The sequence below is a fragment of the Polyodon spathula genome, chromosome 14 (genome assembly GCF_017654505.1).
Source record: "Polyodon spathula isolate WHYD16114869_AA chromosome 14, ASM1765450v1, whole genome shotgun sequence".
NCBI lineage: Eukaryota > Metazoa > Chordata > Actinopteri > Acipenseriformes > Polyodontidae > Polyodon > Polyodon spathula.
The window spans coordinates 36,677,958-36,702,884 of NC_054547.1; the positions used below are offsets into that span (position 1 = coordinate 36,677,958).

Consider the following 24,927-nt stretch of genomic DNA (forward strand, 5'->3'; position numbering starts at 1 on the left):
CCGCTGTTACAGATAATGAGGCAAGTTTCACTCGCTTGCGGTACAGACACCGGCGCGCTACTGCATCACGGGAAAGTTACCTTTTGTCACGTGGCTTGCTTATCATTTCCAGGCACAGTCTTGATGAATCTTCCAGTAGAGGGCTTCTCAAACTCGGTCCTGGGGACCCCCTGTGGCTGCCGGTTTTCATTCCAACCGAGCTCTCAATTACTTAACTAGACCCTTAATTGAACTAATAATTTGCTTAATTAGACCTTTTTTTACTTGTTTTCAGCTCTTAACAGTTCAAGTTAATTATTGTAAAATATTATAGCTAACTTGAAATATGTAACTGTTCAAGCTCGCAAAACAAGTAAAAAGCTCTAATTAAGCAAATTATCGGTTCAATTAAGGGTCTAGTTACGTAATTGAGAGCTCAGTTGGAATAAAAACCAGCAGCCACAGGTGGTCCCCAGTACCGAGTTTGAGAAGCCCTGTCCCAGTAGGTGCTGGTGACCAGCTGAAAGTTGGGAATTGGAACACATATTTACAAGCCTCTTAATTGACGACCAGCCGGTCTCTACAATCCCAGTCATCAAGGCTTTACAGCATACATACATTGCAATTATCTAAATCAGTTATAGCCAATGCAGGAGTTTATTCTTCAAATCAGAATATATACGTTCACATGTAATTTGAATCCAACGAAAGTGACACTGACTGGTGAGCATGCTAATTGGCAGACGTTAGGACGTAGTGGAATTCCTGTAAACCTTTGTCACCCTACGGTCCTCTCTGTTCACTGCATCCAATCAGTGCCTGCTGGAGCTCTTGAATGGTAGCGCTCTGTCAATAGCTCGGCTGGTTGGAGATCTACTCGCAAAACAAAGGGACTTGCAGCGTGATAAGGCTACTCTGGGCAGCATTGTGAAAGCTAAAAACTATCATTTAAAAAATAATTAAATAAATAAATAAATAAATGCACTATTTTAGTTTTACTTTTTTGAATTGTAAGTTGAACAGCAGTGAGTCGAGTTAAAGAGGAAAGAAGCGGGACGTTTTGTTGCCTAGTTGTTTGTATTGAGAAAGTTAATCCTATCTCGATAACTCGGAGAGCGACGGCAGTCTTATCTGACGCTGTAGCGTCTTCATTTTGGATACATCGTGACACGTAAGTAAAGCTTTTTATTGATGTACATATGAATTTTTGTCAACTGATGCTATTAGGTGAGTTACGTCGTAGTTTTATTTGAGATAATTACGGTAACTATCTGCTACTGTGTACGGTTTTATACCGAATAAATACGCATTTGCAGTTCAGTTGAATATATTTAGCATCTTCTACAAATTATATTGAGTGATATTTCCCTCGAAATGTCGTAATTTAGAAGCGACAGCATTTTTTCTCTTCCCCCCCCCAAACGCATAGTGCTATCTAAAATTAAAAAGTTATAATTAACAAAGCCCTATTTCCCATTTGAACACGTGTGCAAAACTGGCGAACGAGTTGTGTGCCCCAGTTATTGAGTTGAGAACACACGCCCTCATGGTGCATTGTCTAAAAAAACTTTCAGCTGGTTGACTCTAATGGAATTAGTTTATTAGTCAAGACTAAACCATGATATTGAGTCCAGCAATCTAGAGAGGCAAAGTTGTGGTACAAAATCTCATGTTTTTGTCCAACACCTTATAGCTCCTCAAATTCAGTGCGGTTACTTAACTGAAAATCACATTCAATAATTTAAGAGCTGCTTGGAACAAGGCTGTGGGCTGATTAATTCAATGTGAACACGGGTGGTTCAATGACTTGGGCTAGTAGCAGGGAGAGCATCAATCAATTGAGCACTACGCCACTGCTTTCTCATTCCAGATTACATGCTTAATTAGCTACAGTTTATAGGTAACAAGCTGGTGTGTGTTATTAAAGTCATTGCAATGCCACGAATGGATCGAACTGCTATGCAGTCGGAGTCTTGCAGTATTTCCATCTCTGTGTACTATCTGGGACTTTACCTTTCATGTCACATACTTTAGGAGACATTAAATTTGGTACAACACCTTAACCTTAAGTTATTACAGTGCCCAACTTTAATGTGATGGCAGTGGATTGTGTTTAAACTTTATTTAACCAATTGCTACAGTAGTGAAACGATGAGAAATGTTTTAATATTCTGGGTGAACACCTACAAATTGTTTTCAGAAGAACTGCATTTAAGATCAGCGTATTGGTTCGGTGCTTTAGGGCAAAACCTGCTGCTTCCTATTTATTCAGAGCTGTAAGTCATTTGAGCAAAAATGAATTGCGGGGAGTCTCGGCTTCTAGGTTCCCTGTCAGCTTTTGTTCTTAGAGTAAGGAAGACACTTGCCCAACCTCATGGGGAGAGCTCCTTTTGAGATGCAGTGTGTTTGAGGTGTGGTGCAATGGGTCCTCTGGTTTTGTTTGAACGTGGAGTTGTCACTGGAGATGCTGAATATATTTAAAGTCACAGATTATCTTTATGTTAATTCTAAATACAGTAGTGCCACCCCTTTTAAACCTATTAACATGGACCCTTCTCAATTGTAAACAGAATACTGGGTTAATATCACCCCAGCCTAGGGGTGGGATTAATTGAGTTACTCGGTGACAGTATTTAGTATCTGCCACAGTTTAGTGTTTTGCTTAAAGTTGTTGATTTGGCTGCTCCACTTTCTGGGGTTTGCTCAGAGTTTCACATTGTTTTGAAAAAAATAAATAAATAAATAAACTTGCTGCTTGAAGGCCTGTCTATCTGAGGATAGTCTAAATGTTTTTTTTGTCCTCTCCAATCTCCCTTTTCTCTCACTCTGGAAAGGTCTGTAGCCAGTCAGCTGATGAAACCTCTCAGGTTAACAATCTGCTTGAATCTCTGCAGTCTAGCTTCCGGCCCCATCTGCATGCTTCCCTTGGGTCACCTCATCCGCCAACACAGCCTCATGTTTCACTCCTATGCTGATGACACCCAGTTGTACTTAAAACTCGACCCTGGAAGCCCGTCTGCCATGGTCCGTCTCTTAGCTTGCATTCAAGACATCAAGGCTTGGATGTCTGCCAGTTTTCTTCAGCTTGACACTAGCAAATCTGAACTCCTTCTAGTAGGATCTAAAACTCAACTTAAGAATCTCAATATAGCTGCCCTGAACCTCGGAAACTGTCTGGTGCTACCTTCCCCCACAGTATGAAGCCTTGGTGTACATCTGGATAGCAGCCTCTGCTTTAATGCCCATGTCTTCCTTTGAAACATCTCCAAAGTCCGTCCCTACCTCTTCCTCCCGAATGCGAACATACTGTGTCATGCATTTGTCTCCTCTCGACTACTGCAACTCTCTCTATGGTGGTCTTCGGGCATGCGCCACCAACCATCTGCAGCTAGTTAAGAATGCTGCTGTCAGATCCTTACCAAATGTAAAAAATGTTTATTTACTACACTATTTACTTGTAAAGTTCAGGATTACTTTCAAAAACCTCCTGTTCACCAACAATGCCCTTCATCAGTACGTTCCTCAACCTGCTGACCCGCTATGTCCCTGCCCGCAAGCTCAGGTCCTCTGACTCTGGCCTGCTTGTTATCCCCAAGCAAAAGTGCACCACACTCGGAGAACACTCGTTTAGCTTCATGGCTCCGACTCTAGCCCTCCCTCCCAGCTTTGGTGCGTGATGCTCCCACCATCATTCACTTTAAATCAACTCTCAAGACCCACTTGTTCTCTCTTGCTTTCCATGCTCTTTAAGCCTGACATTTGTTATTAGCTGTTGTGTCTCTGCTACTTCTGACCTTTCACGTATCTTCTTGTGATTCTGTATGACATACTAGTCTTGTATTTTAATGTGTTATGCTTTGTTCACTATTTAATGTATTATGCATTGTTTTTTTACTGTACCATGTAAAGTGCTTTGTGATGGTGGCCTGCTGTGGAAGTTAGGTTGATTGATTTGTGAGGGACTTAAGTGGTACGCTGTGGAAGCACAGGCACTAGGGGATTGCAGCCTCCACCAGCGCTCTGCAGGTCATGTGAAGCAGTCGAGCAAAATACATTAAAGTCTCCATTACCCAAGGTGGCTGCAAAATGACTAGTAACTGTAAGCTTGCAGACTGGAAGATGGATAAAGTGAGCTTTATTTGCAGGTAATTTTTTTTCATATTCAGAAATAAAACAGCATGTCGTCTATGAAGAGAGGGGCGTGCACATAAACGTTAGGCAGCGTCTGCCTAATGAAACGTCTTCAAAGAGTAATTTGGCTTGCAATTGAAATCCTTGCTTTTGGAAATCCTAATGTGGAGAAGTTCATTTTAATCGGGAGTGACGCATTGGAGGTTAAGCTGTCTGTATTATAAGGTTGCTGGTTCTAAATCAAAAGCACTTCCATGTTATTTTACAGGAGATGTGATATAATCTGAACTATTTGAGTGACCCTTATAAATGTACTTCACATTCTTGCACTCGATAACAAGTTTGGAGATGCACTTTTGGCATGCAGCCTAATCTGCATACTGTAGGAGTGCGGAATGCTTCAGAGCTAGCTACCGTTTGGAATAGGTACTTAAAAATCAATCTACAAAAAACAATTCAATTGCAGTACTTTTTATATTGTGGAGAAGGGGGAGGGAAGTGTGATGAAGAATTGTTTGATATAGACTGTGGAGCAGTGTTCTGATTTTAACTCCTCATTGATCAATGTTAATTGAATAGAAAGAGAAATATTGGGTTATTTCCAACAAGTGCTAATTGACAGGTGCTCTGCATCCTATCGATAAAGGACATTTTGAATTATTTACATGACACGCACAGTTAAGGGGATTCTCTTATGTCAGACCATTGTTCTTTCTCTAAAGTCTAGCAAGCATGTTCAGGTATGACAGCCCCACAACTGAGTGAGCATGTTCCAGTGAATCTGAATTTCATCACAGACACTGCTCTTGGATTGCCTAATGTTAATTTAGGTGAGGTAGTCCAAGATTAGTGTAAATGGTGGTCTGTGAAACCACCCCATAATGAATAATGTTGAAGTATTTTCCAAAAGGTACACTATGTAGCTTGTTTTCCAGCTCATATTGCTGTTTCATTGTAGCAAATGCTGCCATTCTTTCTTATAAGCACCCATCTCCCTTGGAAACTAGATGAACCAAAAGCATGTTGCTGTAATATACCTAGTGATGCTTCGATAAACAACTTCATATATACAATAGAACTTTTTATATATACATAATAAATTGTATATAGTAACTGTTGCATTATTTCATTGCTGTATTGTTTTGTTGTACAAGGCTTATTTGGGTCTCTCTTTGTATTGGTGCTTGTACCTGTGCTGGCCCCATGGGCACAAGGTGAGTAAACTGACTGTGAAACGTACACCCTGGTTCTGATTTTCAGGTATTGTAATGAGTGAGCAGGTCCACTCTGACTGCAGCTAGGGAAGCGGGAAACGCATGACACCTGAATTGTGCAGCAGCAAAGAAAATAAGTGATTTAGCTGAAAGCATTTTTACTCAGCCAGGCTCCAACTAAGTAAGAATCGTCTGCCTTCTCTTAAAGGGCCAGTGGTAATATTAAATAATTAGATTAGATTCTATTGGGTCTTGAGAAACTGCCTTAGGCATTACATTGCCTTAGATGTACACAACGTTGTGACTTTAATTTGTAATGCACTGTATAATAATAATAATAGTAAGCCCCCTTACTATCTTGTTTTTGTTTGACCTACTCGTATTATCCGACAGGATGCTTTGATTTTTAGATGGCAGTTTTTGTTGTTGTTTTGATTTGATTGCTGAGCTTCATGCTTCAAGAAGCCTAGCTGCAAAATGTGGGCAGAAGTATAAACTGAATATAACCAATTTTCAGAGAATGGGTTGTAATGTCTGCTAGAAGCAAAATTGCCAGGTTAGAAATGCATAGACGTGTTTTGAAAACCAAAAGGTCGGTTTCGTTCAGATCCATAGCAGGTAGCCTTTATGTGATAAGAGAAAATGGTTTTAACCTGCAGTTGGTGTACATAATGGGCACTTCCAAACGGTCACTGTCTTCAGTTGATTGTCAGCCTTTCTTCTGTCTCATCTTTATGGCTGGTGTCTGTAAAACCCACAGCTTGCTGTAGAAAACCCCTGTATTTAAATTGTATAAATATATAGCCTTATAACAGAGTGGTTTCTGGACTCTAGCAAAAGACTGTTGTTGTAACATTTGTGAACTGACAGCACCTGGTTTTTCTACAGTGTTTTGTGCAGTATATAATTTTTGTTCATGACAAATTCCATGTCAATAAAGACAGAGAGATTGAGGGAAGTAAAGATTCAAGTAGTTTACCAGCTGCCTGCAGGGCAAACGCTATGTATTTGACTCTTCTGGATATTTGGAGTTATTCCTCAGCATTGCAGCTGGATCCTCAGGGGCACCAGTAGATTTTCAGATCTGGTCTGGAAGCAGCTGCACTGAGTTGGTCTTCCTCAATTGCCCCTGCTTGTTTAAATGAAAAAGAAAGATCAACTCTTCTTAACATCTCGTCCTTAGAAGTTTAAAGCAGTTGTGAATTTAATGAGTAGGCTTATATGCACTCTGTTCTATTGTAGTGTGTCTGGTGTCAGACTCCCTTCCTAACAGTAGCACCTGCTGGGAGATGTTGAGCTACAGCAGCTGCTACCTAGCAACATCTAGCAGCTGCTGCCTAGCAACACCTGGTCTGAGCTTGCAGCATGTGCTTGAGAAGCAGTGAGACACTTCTGTTGTTCCATATGATTTCTCCCTAAATGACAATTGTCCCTTAGGCCCTGGAATCTGAGGTTGGCAAACTCTTCATATCACTAGCAGACTAGACCATGTGGACCACAAGGCTGTTATGAAATGGCTGTTTACATTTATTATTTTTGCTGGAGAAGGCCCCTTGAGCTATATTGTTCTGAAATCAGACTATTCTAAATTACAATATATACATCAGTCACACATTTTGCCCAATTCTAAACTACAAAAATTATTTAAGAGCTTGCAAAGGCAACAAGAGATCTTTCCATAAGTCGCTGTGTAAAGAATGATTTTGTTTTTACACCATTATTGTGAAATCCAGAATGCCTTGTACATCTCAGTATTATACACTCCCAGAACATAAAGTTTACGAACGAGAGGAGGCCATTCGGCCCATCTTGCTCGTTTGGTTGTTAGTATCTTATTGATCCCAAAATCTCAAAGCAGCTTCTTGAAGGATCCCAGGGTGTCAGCTTCAACAATATTACTGGGGAGTTGATTCCAGACCCTCAATTCTCTGTGTAAAAAAAAAAAGTGCCTCCTATTTTCTGTTCTGAATGTCCCTTCGTCTAATCTCCATTTGTGAGCCCTGGTCCTTGTTTCTTTTTTCAGGCTGAAAAAGTCCATTGGGTCGACACTGTCAATACCTTTTAGAATTCTGAATGCTTGAATTAGGTCGCCACGTAGTCGTCTTTGTTCAAGACTGAACAGATTCAATTCTTTTAGCCTGTCTGCATATGACATGCCTTTTAAGCCCAGAATAATTCTGGTCGCTCTTCTTTGCACTCTTTCTAGAGCAGGAATATCTTTTTTTTATAGCGAGGTGACAAGAACTGCACACAATATTCAAGATGAGGTCTTACTAGTGCATTGTACAGTTTTAACATTACTTCCCTTGATTTAAATTCAACACTTTTCACAATGGAAGAGCCCTGCAATTAGGCTTGTCGTGGGTGAAGGATGGGGCATTAAGAATTCAAGGCACTGGAACGAATACTACACCCTCCAGACAGAAAAGCAGTCTAAATGATGTAGAATAACTGGAATCCCTCCTGCTCCTGAGATTGCCGTCCACAGCATTTCAAACCCTTCATGGTTCTCGGATGCAGTTACTCAAATTTAAAACTCTGGTTTTTTTTCGACGTGCAGGCAAATCTGAAAAGAGAAGCCCTCTAAGTGGAACTAATGAGAAATATTCTGCAGAGGTAATGCTTCTGTTATCTGGACTGAACTAATAATAAATCTTGTGGCGGTTTCACAGAGCTCTCCTCCAGAAAGAATATTGATAACATGCAGGCTTGGTTATTAAATTGGCTTTCTGAAATTGTCATACTGTAAGGATGACGGTCTTCAGTTAAATGAAATTATAATTGCTGTATCGACAGTCACAAACTGCAGCAATTGCCAGAACAGATGATAAGAGTCACTTTATTCCACCAGCTTTGCAGAGGTTAAACTGGGAACAGAATGTTTTATTACAGTAGCTAGGGCTGGGTATCTTCATAGAGGGCCAGCATCCCCTTTTGAAAGATTATTTATTTAATTCTATGCTGGAAAATTGAAAAAACTAGGTAATGAAGAGTCATTTGTGTGTGTATTTTATGATTAGTGCTCATCTGGGTCTGTGAAACCAATCTTAGACCACCTAATGTTTTAGGTAAAGTAATCTCAGAATATGGATAATTGAGGTCTGTGAAACCAGCCATTCATGTTAAAGGTTATAGCCCCGTGATAGACATGTATAGCATTGCTACTACCAGGAGGAGAATGGCCAGCCTCTCATTGTACTCCGGTAACAAGACATATAATAGGAGAATAAGAGTAGCATTTAACATTACATTTAGATCCCATTGGAGAGTGGAGACAAACTTCCTCTGTTTATCCATAGAATACATGAGCTGGAGCAGCAAGAGCTGTCTTCAGCCAGCTTCCAGTACTGTGTATGGGAGGCTTCTAGAAAAGACCACAGCGTGTGCCAAACCGATTGATTTACAAACTTGAATCGGGCATAAAATTGTGCAATTCAAGTGAATGAGGTTGATTTTTCTGTATATTTTAATAGCACATGTGTCTCAATGCAAACACTAATGCAAAGAGGTGTTCTCAGTTCCTAGGAAGGCATGCATACAGGTTTCCTGTTTTAGTACTAGATGTGGAAATGTGTGGTAGACCCAGCATCATCTTGGTGTGCATGTGTGTGCTTTGTAGTGGTGCATTGTTCTTGCAGTCATCTGCATGAGCAAATGAAGCAATTATTCTTACAACTGTCCTAAAAGATTTAAGAAATGCAGAACAGATGTTGTATTTCATAATGGAATGATAAATCCCATAGGCAGCCAGTCAACACTGGCTAATAACAAAGGAACAGGATTTGTTTTTGTACTCTTGTGCAAGGTAGAGAAATAAACCTGTTCAATAATTAAGCTATTAAAGATTGCACAGCTTGCTGCACTTTGAACATGCTGTGTGCAGAAATCAAAAGTAGCAAGGATTAGGTTACATAGTAATGCAAAACAAAAAGCTATTCAGGGGTGGTCATCGTCTATATGCTAATTTTGAAAGCCTTTTCGGCCATGGGTTTAGAAAGCGGAGGTATGAAGTAAGAGAGCAAATACTGAATTGGGATTCCTATAAATGCCAGGAACCTGTAATTCTGTTACGCCAGCAGCGCTCTGTAGAGGTTTGCAGAGAAAGCTCTTGGTTAGAAGCCATTGCTGTTTGTTATTAAGCCCCTGCACATGTTTCTCTATTGAAGACAAAACTTTTATAGATCTGCGTTTAACAGCAAGCGTTCTTGACTTATTTTGACAACTAATTGGTTCAGTATTTTAACCTCGGAAGGCTATACTATCCAGAGCGGGTTTCTGATTCTCCACTTTTTTTTAATCCACATTTTCCAGCAAAATCCTTAGTTTGCTTAAAGTCCTTGGATGAGGTCAAGACGCCATTGCTCTGACACACAAGCAGGTGCCTATTCCTGATCATCTTTTATTCAGATGCTGTGTATCTACTGATGCCTGTTGCATCAGATATGGGTAGGCTGAGGTAGAATAAGGGATGCCCTTGCTGGCCATTGTTTTAGGCAAGTGACAAGGCATTGATACTGGGCCTGACTTGTGGTAAGTGACAGTAATTAAGCATTGTCATGTCCTAATTGAAAATGCCATGATAGGTGAGTTGGCTTTGATTCGTGTGGTGCCAGGTGCTTTATTTGCCTCCCAGAAAAATAATTGAGAATGTTTAAATAGTTCAGCCATCCAAGTCATAAAATCAAATGTGACTTTTGTCTAGGCAATTTTCTGTTCTCTTTTTTTAAATCCTTTTTTTTTTTTTTTTAATGGGATTGTTTTAAATTGATTAATTGAGATGAGAAAGGTAATGTAGGTACATGTGAATAATTGATAAATTATAATAATTGCTGTTGTGTACATAACTCTTATGTTACATTTAACAAGTCCCTGGAGTAGCAAAGAATTTAGATTGCCAGTAATGCTGAACAGTTGGCAAGATTGCTATGTTTATCACAGCACCAATTGGGACTTGAAACCTTCAGACTCTAAGTTGAAAAGCAGTTTTCAAGCCTGGTTTTAATGTCCTGGTATAGCACCTGGATATGTATGCCTGGCAAGGTGATGTGTGCGTTTCCATAACCACCCTCTTCTTAATCGCTTGAAGATGTGCTGTAGAGATTAATAACCTTGACATTTATTCATATTGGCTGTGGTCATCAAATCAAATTCTGGTCGGGATAAGTGACCCAGAAAGGTGGGTATGATTCCGTAGTGTTTATTGTACTGTCATAGGTAGAAGATTTAGAGCAGTCACTAATCTTCAATTCAGCATGTGCTCTAAATCCAGCAAGCAGACCAGTTGTGGAGCCATTAAATAGCATTGATTTGTTTTAATATTTTTGTTGAAGCAGTGCCTACTGTCTGTAGTCAAAGCAGGGGCCCAGGGGTACTCCTAATGACCTACAGATATGACTAGTTGACTAGACCAGCTCCACAGTACATGCCAGGAGGGAGGTGGGAGAAAGCTGGCTGAAGATTGCATCATATAAAACAAGCAGGGTAAAAACCGAACTCTCCATCCTCCCTTGCAGATGACTGCTTCTCGTTTAAATTGGTGTTTTCATTTAGTTGGTGTAATGTTAACAAGTCTGTCCTGTTATCCAGAACAAGCCAGTATTGGTCTCGCGTTAAGAATTCCCCAACGTTTGTTTGGCATTGTCTGTCCTTTGTATCTCGTTCCATTATTTATTATTAATTTATTAGTGATTCTGCAACTTCAAGTGTATTATTTAGCAATTTAAAAAAAAAAAGGTTCAGAGAATAATTGGTGGTGGTCTCCATAACACTGTGGCCTAAAGCAGTATATATGTGGGCCTAGCTTTAAGACCAGTTTATAGGACTTGCTCTCCTGTTTTAACAGTGGGATTCCACTGGATAAGTGGTTTCATTTTCTCCATGCCTAGGTGGAACCTCTCTATGACAACTCGAGCAGAGCTAAAACCTCAGCATGGTTGACTGGGATGAAAAATACTTCTGACCCTAAACTCTGTGGGAAGCTGGGCCGATATTTTGTATGTGTGTCTATTTATATTAGACATGTTTAAAGTGGAGGAACCCAAATTGAGTTTGACCTGTACAAAGCAGCAAGCGAGTTGCAATCTTAAAACTAATTAATAGCATTCCAGTTTTAAGTTCATCCCCACCCCCACCCCCCTCCCCATCATGTATTTTGAGAGCTTCCTTAGCTGAAGGTTTATTGGATCCAGTTCTGGGGATGGAGAGTTTGTGATTTATGGTACATTTTATATAAAGGGAGTACAGTGTGCAGTCTAATACAGAAGGCAGGAGACTGGAATTCAGTTTATAAATGGGGGTGGGGATGACTGGACTAACACTGCTGTAAAGCGGACAGCTGCAGGAGTGGTTATCTGTAGCGCAGATGCATTTTGTTGTTGCTGAGTTAATCAGAGGAAAGAGCAGATGGTTGAATAGGTGAATGTTCAGAGGAGTGTGAAATTTGGCTCTGGGTAGGAGTGTTTTGAAATGGTATTTCTCTTTTCATTTCTAAATTTGCAGCAGGCAATCCCTCTGCATCTGTTGTGAATTCCGGCTTGGGTACTTGCAGTAACTAGCAGCATGCATCAGCAACTTGATCAAAGTATTATATGGTTTGCTTGCTAGCTCACGGAAGTTACAGCATCATTTAAAATACTAGCAAACTGTTGGATTTTTTGGTGGTGTTTGTCACTTTTTTGCTCATGAAATTATGGAAAGGGGACAATGACAAATCCAGGTGTGAAATCTTTACTATCATTTTGTGCTACTGGTCTTGCAGGCCTAGCCAGATGGCTCACATGAGCCATTTATTCCACATCTCTAATGTAATACAGCATTGAGAGACTGCTTATCACAAAGCAAATGGCAGTGTGCCTGATTTTTAATGAGCACTTTATCACAGACCTGTTATTTCATTGAGAAGAGATGTTGAAACCCTTGGCACTTGGCCCTTTTATCTTCTCTCGTCCTTCTGAGATGGATTTGCAGTTCTTCTCATGAACTTTGTCGTCTTGTAGAAATACTCATGGGTATAACTTGGCACTGATATTAAAATATAAATTCATAAATAAACGATGTGTATTAAGACTCGAAATGGAATCCTTTTCGATAACAGACAATGTTCCTCTGACTCAAATACCCCTTTCCACTGGCACATCCGAGCTTTCGGGCCCCAGGCAGTCATGGTAAAATAAATGAAGAAAGCCATAACCTCTGGATCCACCATTTTCAACTACAATACAGCGCCTCCTAATACTGCATGCGACTCGACATAGTCATTAGGTGTGACGTCACATCACACAGGCTCTGCAGTGCAGAAACAACCCGGCTCGATAGTACAGTGGAAAGGACTATCTGTGGCCTGTGTACTGTTCCATTTCTCTGAAGTGCAGTAAGTTCACCCTTTCTCCCTATACCGCACACAGTGGGGGACGGGACATGACCACTCTATCTCGGTGAAGATTATGTATGTCTGTGCTTGACCTTCTGGTGAAGCAGGGTCACATGTGGTACGTCATGTCAAATCCCTGACACTGTCCCCCTGCAGTGTGCTTGCACGCACAGAGGAGTGTTTTCAATGGAAGGGGTCAGGTGACCTGTCATCATGTGCTGTGATGGGATTATTTCTAATCTTCTAGGGTGAGAGTCTGGGCTGCCTGCAGATAGTAGACACCACAGTGAACTTGTAGCTGTGCTCTGTTGCATTGTAGTGCCTTAACACTTGGGAGGCCAAACAAAAGTGATTTGCTCTTCAGGGCTGCCTTCAACTGCATGTATCCCCCAGTTTTAATGTGGTCTTCCTCAAGGTTCCATCATTTTTTGACACAGGCCCCTATAGTATAAATATAACCAACACATTTTGTGAGGGTTTTATGTTGTCAATGGCATCTGTTGGCTTGTTGGCAGGCAGTACAATGTAATTAGATTGCATAGTTAAGGGATTATCTGAAAACAATGGCTCACTCAGACTTCAGTCTTTGACATGCCGGCATTCTGCATTCTATTTTGCATACTAGAGAAAAAGAGTGAATTGCATGTGGGATTTTTTTTATTTAAATTTTATATTGATATGATTTAACAACTTTACCAAGTACAAGCAAAAGGAATACAAACACACAGTGAAACTCTGGATAATTTATAATTTATTTATATAGGGATTTGTGATGACATTGTAAACTCTAACATGTATAACTCCTAACATACAGATGTTCAACATTCACATTTTGATACAGTGCTAGGAGGTGATCCAGTGGTTAAAGAATCAAGGTTGTAACCAGAAGGTCCCCGGTTCAAATACCAGCTCAGCCACTGACTCATTGTGTGACCCTGAGCAAGTCACTTAACCTCCTTGTGCTCTGTCTTTTGAGCAAGACATTGTTGCAAGTGACTCTGCAGCTGATGCATAGCTCACACACCCTAGTCTCGTATAATTGAAAGCATTTTGTGATGGTGAGCCACTATGAAAGGCGCTATATAAAAAGATTATTTATAGTATACAGGTCTTTCAATTTCCTCTCGTTCCCTGCAGTGATTGTTGTTTCCTCCAGTCCAGTTGTGCAACCGCTGTTTTGTTGGTGTGTGGATCTCACGATGGAGGTGTCTCATCCATGAAGCATGAGACACCTGTGTTAGGAAGTGTAATTTTTTAAAAAATGTATTTAAATTTATTTGCTCCACTGCTGTTGAGGCCAATCAATGGCAGAAAATTTGTCTCTTCAAAATGATCTGATTTTGTCATCTTCAGAAACATCCTCAACTATATCAAGGGATTCTTTGAGGACCAAAAAGGTGTTTTTTTTTTTTCTTCCCAAAACAAAATCCTCATGTTGCGTGCTTCCTGTACATTTTAAAATGCCACCAAACTGACTTTGCTCATTTTAATGTCTTGGGTATTCTGCCTGAGTCATCACCCGAGGTGAAAAATGGACTATATAAATATTTGAAGTCTATAAACAGGCATTCCCTGGAGGTCTTGCTCACTTCTGGTAAGAAGACTAATGTGTACTGTACAAGCGTAATGAAATCTGCTTCTAGTATCAGTAGTATTTCACTACAGCTCTTTAATGTGCAAGAATCTCTATGGCTTGTGACAATTTGTTCTTCCATAAAATCAGCATAAGTTGACTGCCTGGAAAACGCTGCTAATTTTATACATTGCCCTTCTATAATACGAAGACTAGTAGGTAGACCCGCAAATTGACGTTTTAAAACCTGCAGTCCCACGGCAGTTCTTAGTTGCTCTGATTACGCCCCCCCCCCCTCTCGTGCAGCTGATAGTCTGGACCAGCATTACAGGTGATGAAACTTGGGACCTATGAAATGAATGCATCAATTTGTTCAAAATCCTTTTGTTCGCAATAGCAAATAAAAACCTTAAGGTCTTTGAGGTTAAAATAGAAGGGTCTTTAACTATCACCTTCATCCTTTATTTAACTTGCCAGTCAAGCAACGAATTCACAGGGCACCACCATCTTGGAATATTCTGCTGCGAATTTCCATTAGTGCAGAGTGGGGATTCCTTGTTTGTAGGAAGAGTAACCAATCTGTGCTACTGTTTTAAAGTGAAGCATTTGATAATGTTGGCTTGAGTTTACCACCCCCCCCCCCCCCCCCACCCCCCCCCCCCCCCCCCCCCCCCCCAACATGTAGGTTAGACCTTGTTCTCTTCAGGTTCATTGTGGGGAATGCCTTGCAGTGGCATTGTGGTCCAGTGGTTAAAGTCCAGAGCTTGTAATCAGAAGGTCACCAGTTCAAATCCTTCCTCCCGTGTGACCCTGAGCAAATCACTTCACCTCCTTATGCTCCATCATGTGGATGAGATGTTAAGTCAGTGTCTTATTGTATGCATATAATGCACAGTTCACAGCCTACCTCGTGTAAAGTGCTTTGATGGTGGTCCACTATGAAAGGTGCTATACAAAAATAGATTGTTATTGCACATGATTTTATTATTTTGCATTCATTCTCCTTTTGTGACTGCCTAATTGCACTGTCACTGTTCATAAAGCTTAATGACTGAAGCATCAAGCATTTGAAAACTTAAGCCAGGCAATGTTTAGTGTTGTCACACTGTGGAGCATGGCTTCTAGAGGAAACATTTATAGCCCTTTGGGGCCTGTTTGGTTACCCATGCCTGGGGAATCTTGGTGCTCCATGAAATTAGGCTTTTAAATAAATAGGTTTTTGTTGTGTGCCTGTGGCAGTGGGGGATCCATCCATTGGCATATTGTCTTAAGAACAACTGCAAACCAAACGGGACTGTAGATGGGATAAAGCGGTTTAATTTTAAACAAAACCTTGAAACGCTCATCAGATGCAGTAAAATGTTAGCTTTTGTTTGATAGTTTTCTGTTCATAATAATCTGCATCGGTGCGCGCTGACAGTTTTATTTCATTAGATTTTGTAGGTACTTCCAGCCTTGCGTTTTTCAATGAATTCAGTTTGCATCATTTACCTTCTATACTAGATAATACTCATTATCATTTTCCTAATGGCCGCTGATGTTAAAACTGATTATTCTTTTTAAAGTGCATCTTGAATGAAAGGGCTGTGCAGCTCTAATTGTAATATAATAAAACCAGCTGATCTGGCTGCACTGCAGAGCGGATTGAGCTTCTAGCACAATATCTTGAAGGCTGTGCAGTCATTCTGCCAGTACAGTATTAATGGTGCGAGATGTTTGACGCCCATGTTGAGAGAGTTTATTGCATTTTTAGACTTGCTGTAATTGGTTAAAATATGATATCGGTTTGGCGTAGATTTGGAGGAAATTGATAGTGCAGTAATCTGTTGTTGAAGATTGAAATAGACAGCATTTAACAACTTTTTTTTTTTTTTTATATAAACTTTATAGCCCTAGTTACTTTTCACAGTTTTATGGTGGAGATCTAGAAGGAGGTTGTATCATAAGCATATTCCACTGTTGGCATAATGGCATGAACAGCAAAAAGGAACCTTCTCTAATTATTGTAGAGGGGATGGGGAGGGTGTAAAGTAGTACAGATGAATTATCAATTTGACTGAGGCAAAGCAGCACCTTCAGCCATGTTTTACAAAGTGCAATACATCTCTGCTGAAGTTAGCAAGAGCACTTAAACCTTGCCTGATCTCTAGTGCAAATTGGATTTTAATTGACTGAGGTATTTTGTAGTTCAGAGAAGTTGCTGTTCAATTTTCCTGTGATCTCATTTTATGGATCAGTATGAAGAAGGGTCATTCTTCAAAGTCAAAGGCAGGAAGAAGGAACAGTTTGTCTGTAAGCGGGTGAAGCTGCTATGCAATTGGAGTTTTATTTCCATCCCTTGAATTGGGTGGCCGACCAGTGTGTTTGTATTTTCCTGTCTATACAAAGAGACACTGAAGGGAGAAATTCTGTACGTCTTGATTTGAAAATACCATTAGGTGCCTAATTCGCCCATCTCCTCCTTTTTATTTTTAGCAGGCGAGTCCTGTTTTGGCCTAACTTTGCATTGCCATTTGGTTCTGTTTTGGAAAGCTTTTGCTAATAGAGATCAGTGGCGCCATCAAAATATGTTGGCTATGTTTTTCAAATAGAAAGGTCTACTGTGGCGCTTTTAGTTTAGAGGTGCATGGTATTTGTAAACATATATAAACTCTCTTGAAAAATGAAGTGATGCATCTTTAATAGTCTACCAATGTGATATGTTAATAAATGTATCCTTTATCACTTGTGGTGCCCAAGGACACCTCACGGTAATGTCGGTCACGCCAGTTAATTCTGCATGAAGCGTGTTAGTCTTAGCATTGCAATAATCTCTGAAGCGTGCGAAGAGGACATCCACTGTTCTGAATATTTATATCCCAAGGCAAGAAACCCGGCTGCCTTCCTTCTGTCGTCATGCAAATAGCCTGGAAGCACGTCTGTGGCCACTGATCGAGTGATACGTTTTATGGTCCGTAATGGACATCTGTCTGTTTCCTCTGAGAGGTAGTTTAGAAACCTGGCATAATTGGCGTCGTTACCCAGCTCTCTTTGATGGCTTATCAAGTAATCATAAGTGACTAGTGTTTAGATGTTTCATGCAATGTCCTTTTTGCTTATGCACAATCTTTGGTCTCATCTCAAATGCAGCTTTGTGTGCGATTTGGGGTGGGGGTGATTTTGGGGTAGACTATTTTAGCCTTGGAGCCCATGTTGCCTCACACAGATTGCTTGGTTCCATGTGGCTTTTGAATTTGTCCAGTTGGGTTAACCCACATGCTGCTACTGGGTCTCCTAATAACCATGGAAGATTTAGTGTGGAGCCATTGTTCAGAAAGGGTAACGTGCAGCTCGGCCAGTCTAGTAAGTAGGATCCCTGATACATTCGTAATGTGTCGTCCCCCCCCTGGTAAATGTTCTTATTTTTAAAGCTCTTTTTGTCACTTCAGCTGTATAATTTAGCATTGTTTGGTTCGGGGTTGTATTTTATGTTCTTGTGTAGTGTTTGGCATGTGAAATTGGCCACAACAAAATGATAGTTAAAATGTATCTCTTTTGTTCCTATTGACAGATTACCTACAGCAATTCCTATTGTCCATAAAGCATATTGCTAAATGCAATGTTTCTCATCTGTTTTAAGTGAATCCCAACCCTCTTAGTCTTCTCTTTAGTCCAAGTTTGGCAATGGCAATGTTGAGTTTACATTCTATAAAAGGACCAAAAATACACTTTTTTATAAACATTTAATACATTGTGACCAGGGAGGGACACTATCCTATTTCTGTGATCTGGAACATTATTTTTCAGCTGGCTTCAATTCCCCCCCCCCCCCCCCCCCCCCTCCAAGCGGTCAATAGTTCAGTCCTCCCTAATTGCTAAGATGAACTGCCAGACCTTGTTGTACAAACAGGCAAGGAGATCTGCCCCTTGGGAGCTAGCCCAAATGCCACATTATTCAACCAGTGAACCACTTTTCAGTATGGCCTTTTGATTGACATTGGCAGCACAATGGTAAGCTAGTTCACAGTTGTGTGTGTGTGTGTGTGTGTGTGTGTGTGTGTGTGTGGTGTGTTTTTTTTTTTTTTTTTTTTTTTTTTTTAAATATAGAAGATACCTGTTTTCAAAATAAACACCATTTGAGACATTAAATTCTGCAGGCAAAAACTAATTCTGGCAAGTGGCTTTCTTATTTGTATCTAGACATTTTCAGCTGGTTTCACAGACCTGATGATTTATGATTAGCAATAATCTTGATTTGGTAATGTAACCCCAGACTGGTGCTGATTTGGTGTCGTGGAACCAGACCTTTATTTTAAGTCAAGGGGACATTAAATGCATTTCTTACTTTTGTACTCTCTTTTCTTACTACTAACCACACCATACTTTTGAATTATTGCTGTTAGCTGCAGAAACTCTGCGTTTTTGATAAGAACATGCTGGCCTACAGAAAACCTTTCCAGGGGAGGAAAAAAAAATGATGGCTTGCATGTGGTATGTATAGAGTGAGAATCCCAGAACACAATGGTGTCCCAGACTCTTTGTCAATACAAAACTACTAACTTAAGCCTGTAGTTGTGGTATATTTGCTATTTTTCTATTGAAACTTTTTTTTTTTTTCCCCCCAACCATATGCTTCAAACACTGAAAGATAATACAACACATGGTATGTTTGATGGGTGTTGTGGAGTGTTTCAATGCTAGTAATGATGGGTCCCAGTCCACACTCATGTTTTGTCAGCCATCTGCCCCGGGACGTCCTGACGCCTGCCAGATGAGCACCCATCCTGCTCCTGCTTGCCCTGGTAATCAGATACTTGTGGCTCCCTTTTGAAGCTGAGACAATGGGCAGTCTTTGTGAGACACACATGTATAGACTAAAGGTGGCTCTTCCTAACCCTTACCAATCTGCCATTGTTAAGAGGGGTCCCAGATGTCTTCCTGCCGTTGGTCCCCTTTCTGTAGAGAAGCATTGTCCTGCAAATTACAGGGCCCATGTTCTGCATAGATTTAATTAATCTTGTAAAGACAATCTTTTGACTATCTGATCTTGGCATTTTTTTTTTATTTTTAATAAGTACAAACCTGGAATGGGGGGCCAGTAGAGAGGAAAGCCTGTAAGGGAAAGACACTGCCTGCATCCATAGAGTGTGCTACATTATCTTTGTGTAGTCTGTCGGGGGCTGTTCCCTGTGGGGGGGGAAGGGGGGAGAAGGGGCGTCGCCATCTGTTCCATATTCCCTGGCCACTGCAGCTAGTCTTGGTCATGAGATCAGCAGGATCGGCTTTCACCATGGGGCAGTGCACTCGCTTGAGTAGCAGGCTCGTCACTGGGGCGAGCTGGCTCTTGAGAGAATAAAGCAGCAAAGTGGCTGAAATCTTGGGCAGCGGAGGTCCAAGAAGCTTGCAAAGAATAGCGGGATCTTGAGGGTGTTTATTTTTAGATTTGCCTGCAGAGGTGAAGGACAGCAGTTTTAATTGAGAGTAATTTTTCTGAACATTCCCCTAGCTGTGCTAACTGACTGCCAGCTTGCTACTACAAGCAGCTTGTGTGCCACTGAGAGAGAGCAGTGTGGGTGTGTATGTGTGCTTCCACCTTGTCTGCTGTGCGCCTCACCCACTAATGTGTTTTTCACACAGTTCCTGGCTTTAACTTTGAAGTGGACATCTTTTTGTTGGAACGCTTTCCCTGTTGTGTGTGTGTGTGTGTGTGTGGTTGGTGGTTTTTTTTTATTTGTACACACATGTTTTGAGGACCAGGGTAGAGGTCCTGATGTCGTGGAAGTTTTGCCAGAAAGGTCATTCTGCTTTTTTTTAGTTTGAGGATACTGTAAAAAATGTAACTAGTGTCTTGCTGCAACTTCATGTCTGCTTTATGTGGAACAAACTTGAACTGAGGTTTTTATGGTAAGGAATTTTTTGTATTTATTCATTAATTCAAATTTTTGTGGGTTCTTTTTTTTTTTTTTTTTTTGGTATTTGCAAGAAATGTGATTTTCCATGTGTTGCTTTTTTTTTTTTTTTTTTTTTCTTTTCACCTATTATTGCAACCATGTAATCAATATAGCAGTAGGGGCGCTGTAAATTTGTAACTGACCCACAAGACAAGCAAAGCTTGTGGAAATATAGCTGTGTAGTGTTTCTAAGCCTTTTCTGGATTGCTCGAACACCTAATGTATTGCAGTGTTAGAATGTGATTACTGGGAAGTTGACGGAGGCTGCTTTGCCACGTGTTCAGAGAAGCACCCAACGCTTGCCCTGGAGTATTGAAAAGAGGATTTCTGTGGAAGGACTTGTTGAATCTGAAGTTCTTGCAGGTTTGGTTACTGCTAGATATTTTTCCACTTCTCTGCATGTTTTTGTATTTAATGACTGGCCTCCATTCACCAGGTTTTAATCTAGTTGAAAGGACTCAATTTAGTAGCTTGGATTCCCTAAATGCACCTCACCCTTGTGCTGCTGTAAAGTTTATTGCAGATGCATCACAGTCATTCAGTATGGGCCCTGTTCACACTACTGGGTCTGCCCAGGGCCACCTCATATTTAGGTCTGCTACCCTGTAAACGTTTGCATTTAAGGCACCTTTGTGCATTCACATATGTGCTGAAAAACAGGCCTCAAATGTGGCAATGCTTTTTTTTTGTTATATACAGGTAATCCTTTTGTAGCAGATGTTTGTTTGTTTGTTTGTTTGTTTGTTTGTTTTTCCAATGCACAATAGCAATTCTATGCTGTTATATTAAAAACATTTTGACAATGTTGTGTGTAACAGGGTGACAGTCCAAGCTTACCCCCGCCCACAAACCCATTATTCTGGAAAGAACGCCGGTATTTAGAATGCGGGAAACAGCAGCTGCCAGTGTTGAGATATATAAATATTTATTTTCGTAATGGATACTTCACTTAGATTGCAAATGACTATCAGGTTGTTCACAATGACTGACATTCACAAGACAAGCTCACAACTGACCACCTTCCTCCCAAGGAAAGACAGGGCGTTAAATAATCTTAAATGCATTCCACATGTTCTCATTTATTACCTGTTTGTTTAACCTACAAAAACACAATCGTTAAACTATTTGTTTACTTGTTGTTCTCTAGTCCCTAACCATTACCAGTAAAGAGCAAACATCCCATATCAATTACCCTTTACTCAGCAATATGCACGATATATAAGAAGCCACTGCTCTAGTGTCAGTAGAATAACATTAACAATAATAATCACAATAACAGACGTTGAAATGTTAGTGAGGGTCTCGCCCTCACATGGGTCATCAGCGATCTTAATAGTTGTGGATGAGAACAGTATTTTAAGTGCATGTAAAAGCAAGCAGCGGAACAAATGATTGTTATTTTAATGTAAAGACACATACTTATCACACTTGGATATACATTTTTTAATTAATATTTTTATAATGAAAGTTGTACGATTAGTATAGATCAGAGCGCAGTTTGGCCGGTAGTTATGAAACACCACAGGCCCGAATTGGGCCAGTTACATTTAGTGTAATGTGTGTGTGCATATTGCTCTTGTTTCCTGAATCCAGGAAAACGGGCCAGTGTGTCAAAAAGCTGAATTAATTTCCAAACCATTTTTTTATATAACCTAACTTTCCCGCCTTGCGTCATATTTCTTGTACAGTCAGAATCTGAGACTGCGTACCGAAGTGCTGTGTTGGTACTCGTTCCTGCGGCAAATCTTTTACAAATCCGGTTTTCTACAACTAAGCAACAAATAAGCCAAAAGGAAAGCGCTGAAATAAATCAAAGAATGTAATTATAAAAAAATGAAGACGAACATTTAGAGTGGAGGCTTCATTATAACAAAAAAAAGTAAAGTTTTGCCTTGTTTGGCGTCAGTTTCCCAGACTTGCAGATAAAGCAGCAGCTTTATGTTGTGAATTTAACATTTCGTTTAAATCATATCCAGTCTCACAGTAAGATGTCCCGATGGATACCCAGATACACGATCGAATTGTCTAACTTTTTGATTTGGGATCCGATGTGTTCAGGACAAAGGTGCCGTTCACAATCTTTCCAGGCCTCGCTGTGTCACTCTGCAAGACTGGCGCTGACTTGGGAGAGGCTACACAAGTGACAAAGCTCTAAGTAGGATTGTTATTGTTTTGTGTTATGAACATTGTTTTAATAGTGTTTATTATAGGACCGAACTCTGGTCCCTAACGCTACCAAGAGTAAAAGGCAAATGCGTGTGCACTTAAGCAGGCAGCATAACTGTGTAAGCCGGTAAAGTTTAGCCGGTTTCACAAAGTGTTCAAACAATGTCCAAGGTGAGATTTCTTCGCTCTGTACCCTATTTCCTTGGGCAACTAATTAATTAGAATTAAAAGTACTCAATGAGCAGCAACGTCACAGCGTGTATTTCCTCCAATTAAAGCAACAGTAGCATAATATTGCGCAAACCACCAAATAATAATTTTTGCTGTAGTGTATTCGGAATAAAATAAGATCTATCATATAGCAACCTAAATATTCCACATCTGTTTAATTCTAACAAATAATATTTATAACAATCTCAGTGTAAATATTGTAACCTGGCCAAAATAGAAAATACATTCCAACATTACAACAGTTTAACATTACTAATTACAACTAGCCATCAAGTACTGACATCAGATGATTCGAAGTCAAGTTACTGCGTTTGTTCAATAACCTGTAAATAATTCAAAACAAGGAACACTTGCTATATACATGTTTAATGGCTGAAGTAACATATTGAAAGGTGTTTAGCCACTTTCTTTTGGGATGTGAGCTCTCTTTGGTTTCCATACACAATTAGAAACATACTGAAAATAAAAACCATCATGAAAAAATATATAAATATATTGGGCATCCGGGTCAGTAAACACTAGCTCAGTAGTTAAAAATCTAAACGTAGAGCCATGTATGGGCGTGTCTACTGAGCTACGTAACCACATTGGTCATGTGATATGAAAAGCTTGCCCTAAATCTGCTTTGCGTTCATATATGTGCCACAACGAAATGGCAGCCTAAATCTGGGCAGTCCCTGGGCTGCCTTTTTCTTTCTTGGAGTGTCTGTGATCCCCAAGGAACATCTGTTTAATACAGAGGAGTTTATGTACTGTAGGTGCATGCAGTAGTTTTAAATTTGCAGCATTCTCAAGTTCTGACTTTTTTTTTTTTTTTTTTTTTTTTTTTTTTTTAATTTTTTTGCAATCTTTTAGACTCTCCCTTTTCTGTTGACCTGTTCTTTTATGTTCCATTGTATTGCACTAGCTTTTGTTATTGAGGGAATTGACTTCAAAGCAGGGTCAAGCGGCTTGGACAGGCCTTTCATCATTGTAGGAATGCTTCACATTGTGATTTGAGGTCAAAGTTCTTTGCCTTTTTCTCAACAAGCCAGTAGAATAGGGGTATATTTGTGTAACAAATGCACCTTCATGCACTGTAATGTAACACTGAAAATCAACTTTTTTTTTAAATTTGAAATGAATACAAAATTGAAAACGGTGCACATGTGACTGTTCTAAATCGAGTCTGCTTTTTCGTTTGAAAGCACGAATGATGGCTTAGAGGTAAGCAGAAGGTTTAGAAGGTGAATCTATTTAAAGTTAATTACATTAGCCGTAGATGAACAGTATGTAGTATAAAACCTGAAGCAGTTGGCAGAAAACTAATTGAGGAAACACGTGCTAGTAAGAAACAAATGCTGCAATAGAAAAGCTGTGGGGTAAACAAGGAAGGGATTAGCTCTCAATGGGAGTGTGTCAAAGAGAGATGCAAAGAGAGGAAGGTGTTCTTAATAAAACACTAGGAGTTCAAAAAGAGAAGTGCTAATCCCAGCGGCTTTCTTTTACAATGTCGTTTTAGGAAGGCTACAAAATCACTTTTGTTTTACAACCATTTTATTTTTATATAGCTTACTAGCTGAAGTAACCAGCGTTGCCCAGGGAAATTCAGTATTTCAATGTTTCCTATAAATTACCAATCTTGGGTAATCGTACAATGCATTCTGACCCCCTTTTTCCCTTTTTTTTTTCTTAATTTGCCATTAATCTTTGTTTTTCAATTTTTTTTTTTTTCGGTTTTGTTGGTTTCTTTTAATTTGGGATACACGGCTCCTGTAGTGTTCCAGTAATGGGTTACTAAATAAAGTATCCCAGGGGTCAAAATTCTGGATCCAAACGCAGCCCTTGCCCTTCCCCTGGATGAAAGAGGAGGCCATGCAAAGTTTGGTTGCACTGGCTCCTGTGGGGTCCAAATGCATAAAGGAACAGGCAGACTTTATGTATTACTAAAAATCACTTTTGGGTATATATGAGCTTGTTGTTAACTGGACACATACAGACATCTTTTTTTTTTTTTTTTTTTTTTTTTTTTTCAGGCTTTGAAAAATCTGTTTACTTTGTAGCTCAGGCAACATGAAGCCTACTGCTAGGCAAGCCAAAATACTCTTGGGAGAGCCTTCACATTCCTGGAATCTCAACTTTGTTATGGGTTTTTTTTTTTTTTTTTTTTTTTTTCCCCCCCAAAAGCACAATTTGTACAATAGACCTTTTGATGGACAAACTGTTTTCTAGGAGTTCATTATAACTGTCAAACAGACTTTGATTTTAATAATATGAGAAATGCACTAAGGAGGTCACTCTTATTTTAAAAAAATAAAATAAAATAAATAAATAATAATAATACTTTAATAATAA

At 39.9% G+C, this 24,927-nt stretch overlaps 1 protein-coding gene across 2 annotated transcripts in view; it reads left to right on the plus strand.

Moving 5' to 3' along the window:
• The first annotated feature begins 787 nt into the window (after positions 1 to 787).
• The window catches only part of LOC121327130 (SPRY domain-containing SOCS box protein 4-like), a 54,609-nt gene continuing 30,469 nt past the window's right edge, over positions 788 to 24,927 (plus strand). The window contains exon 1 of one of the 2 annotated variants that reach the window (XM_041270943.1): positions 788 to 1,150. The gene's annotated coding sequence lies outside the window, so the exon portion shown is untranslated. Of the gene's footprint in view, positions 1,151 to 20,077; positions 20,150 to 24,927 lie in introns of those variants that run through there. The other variant, XM_041270944.1, reaches the window with a different exon arrangement.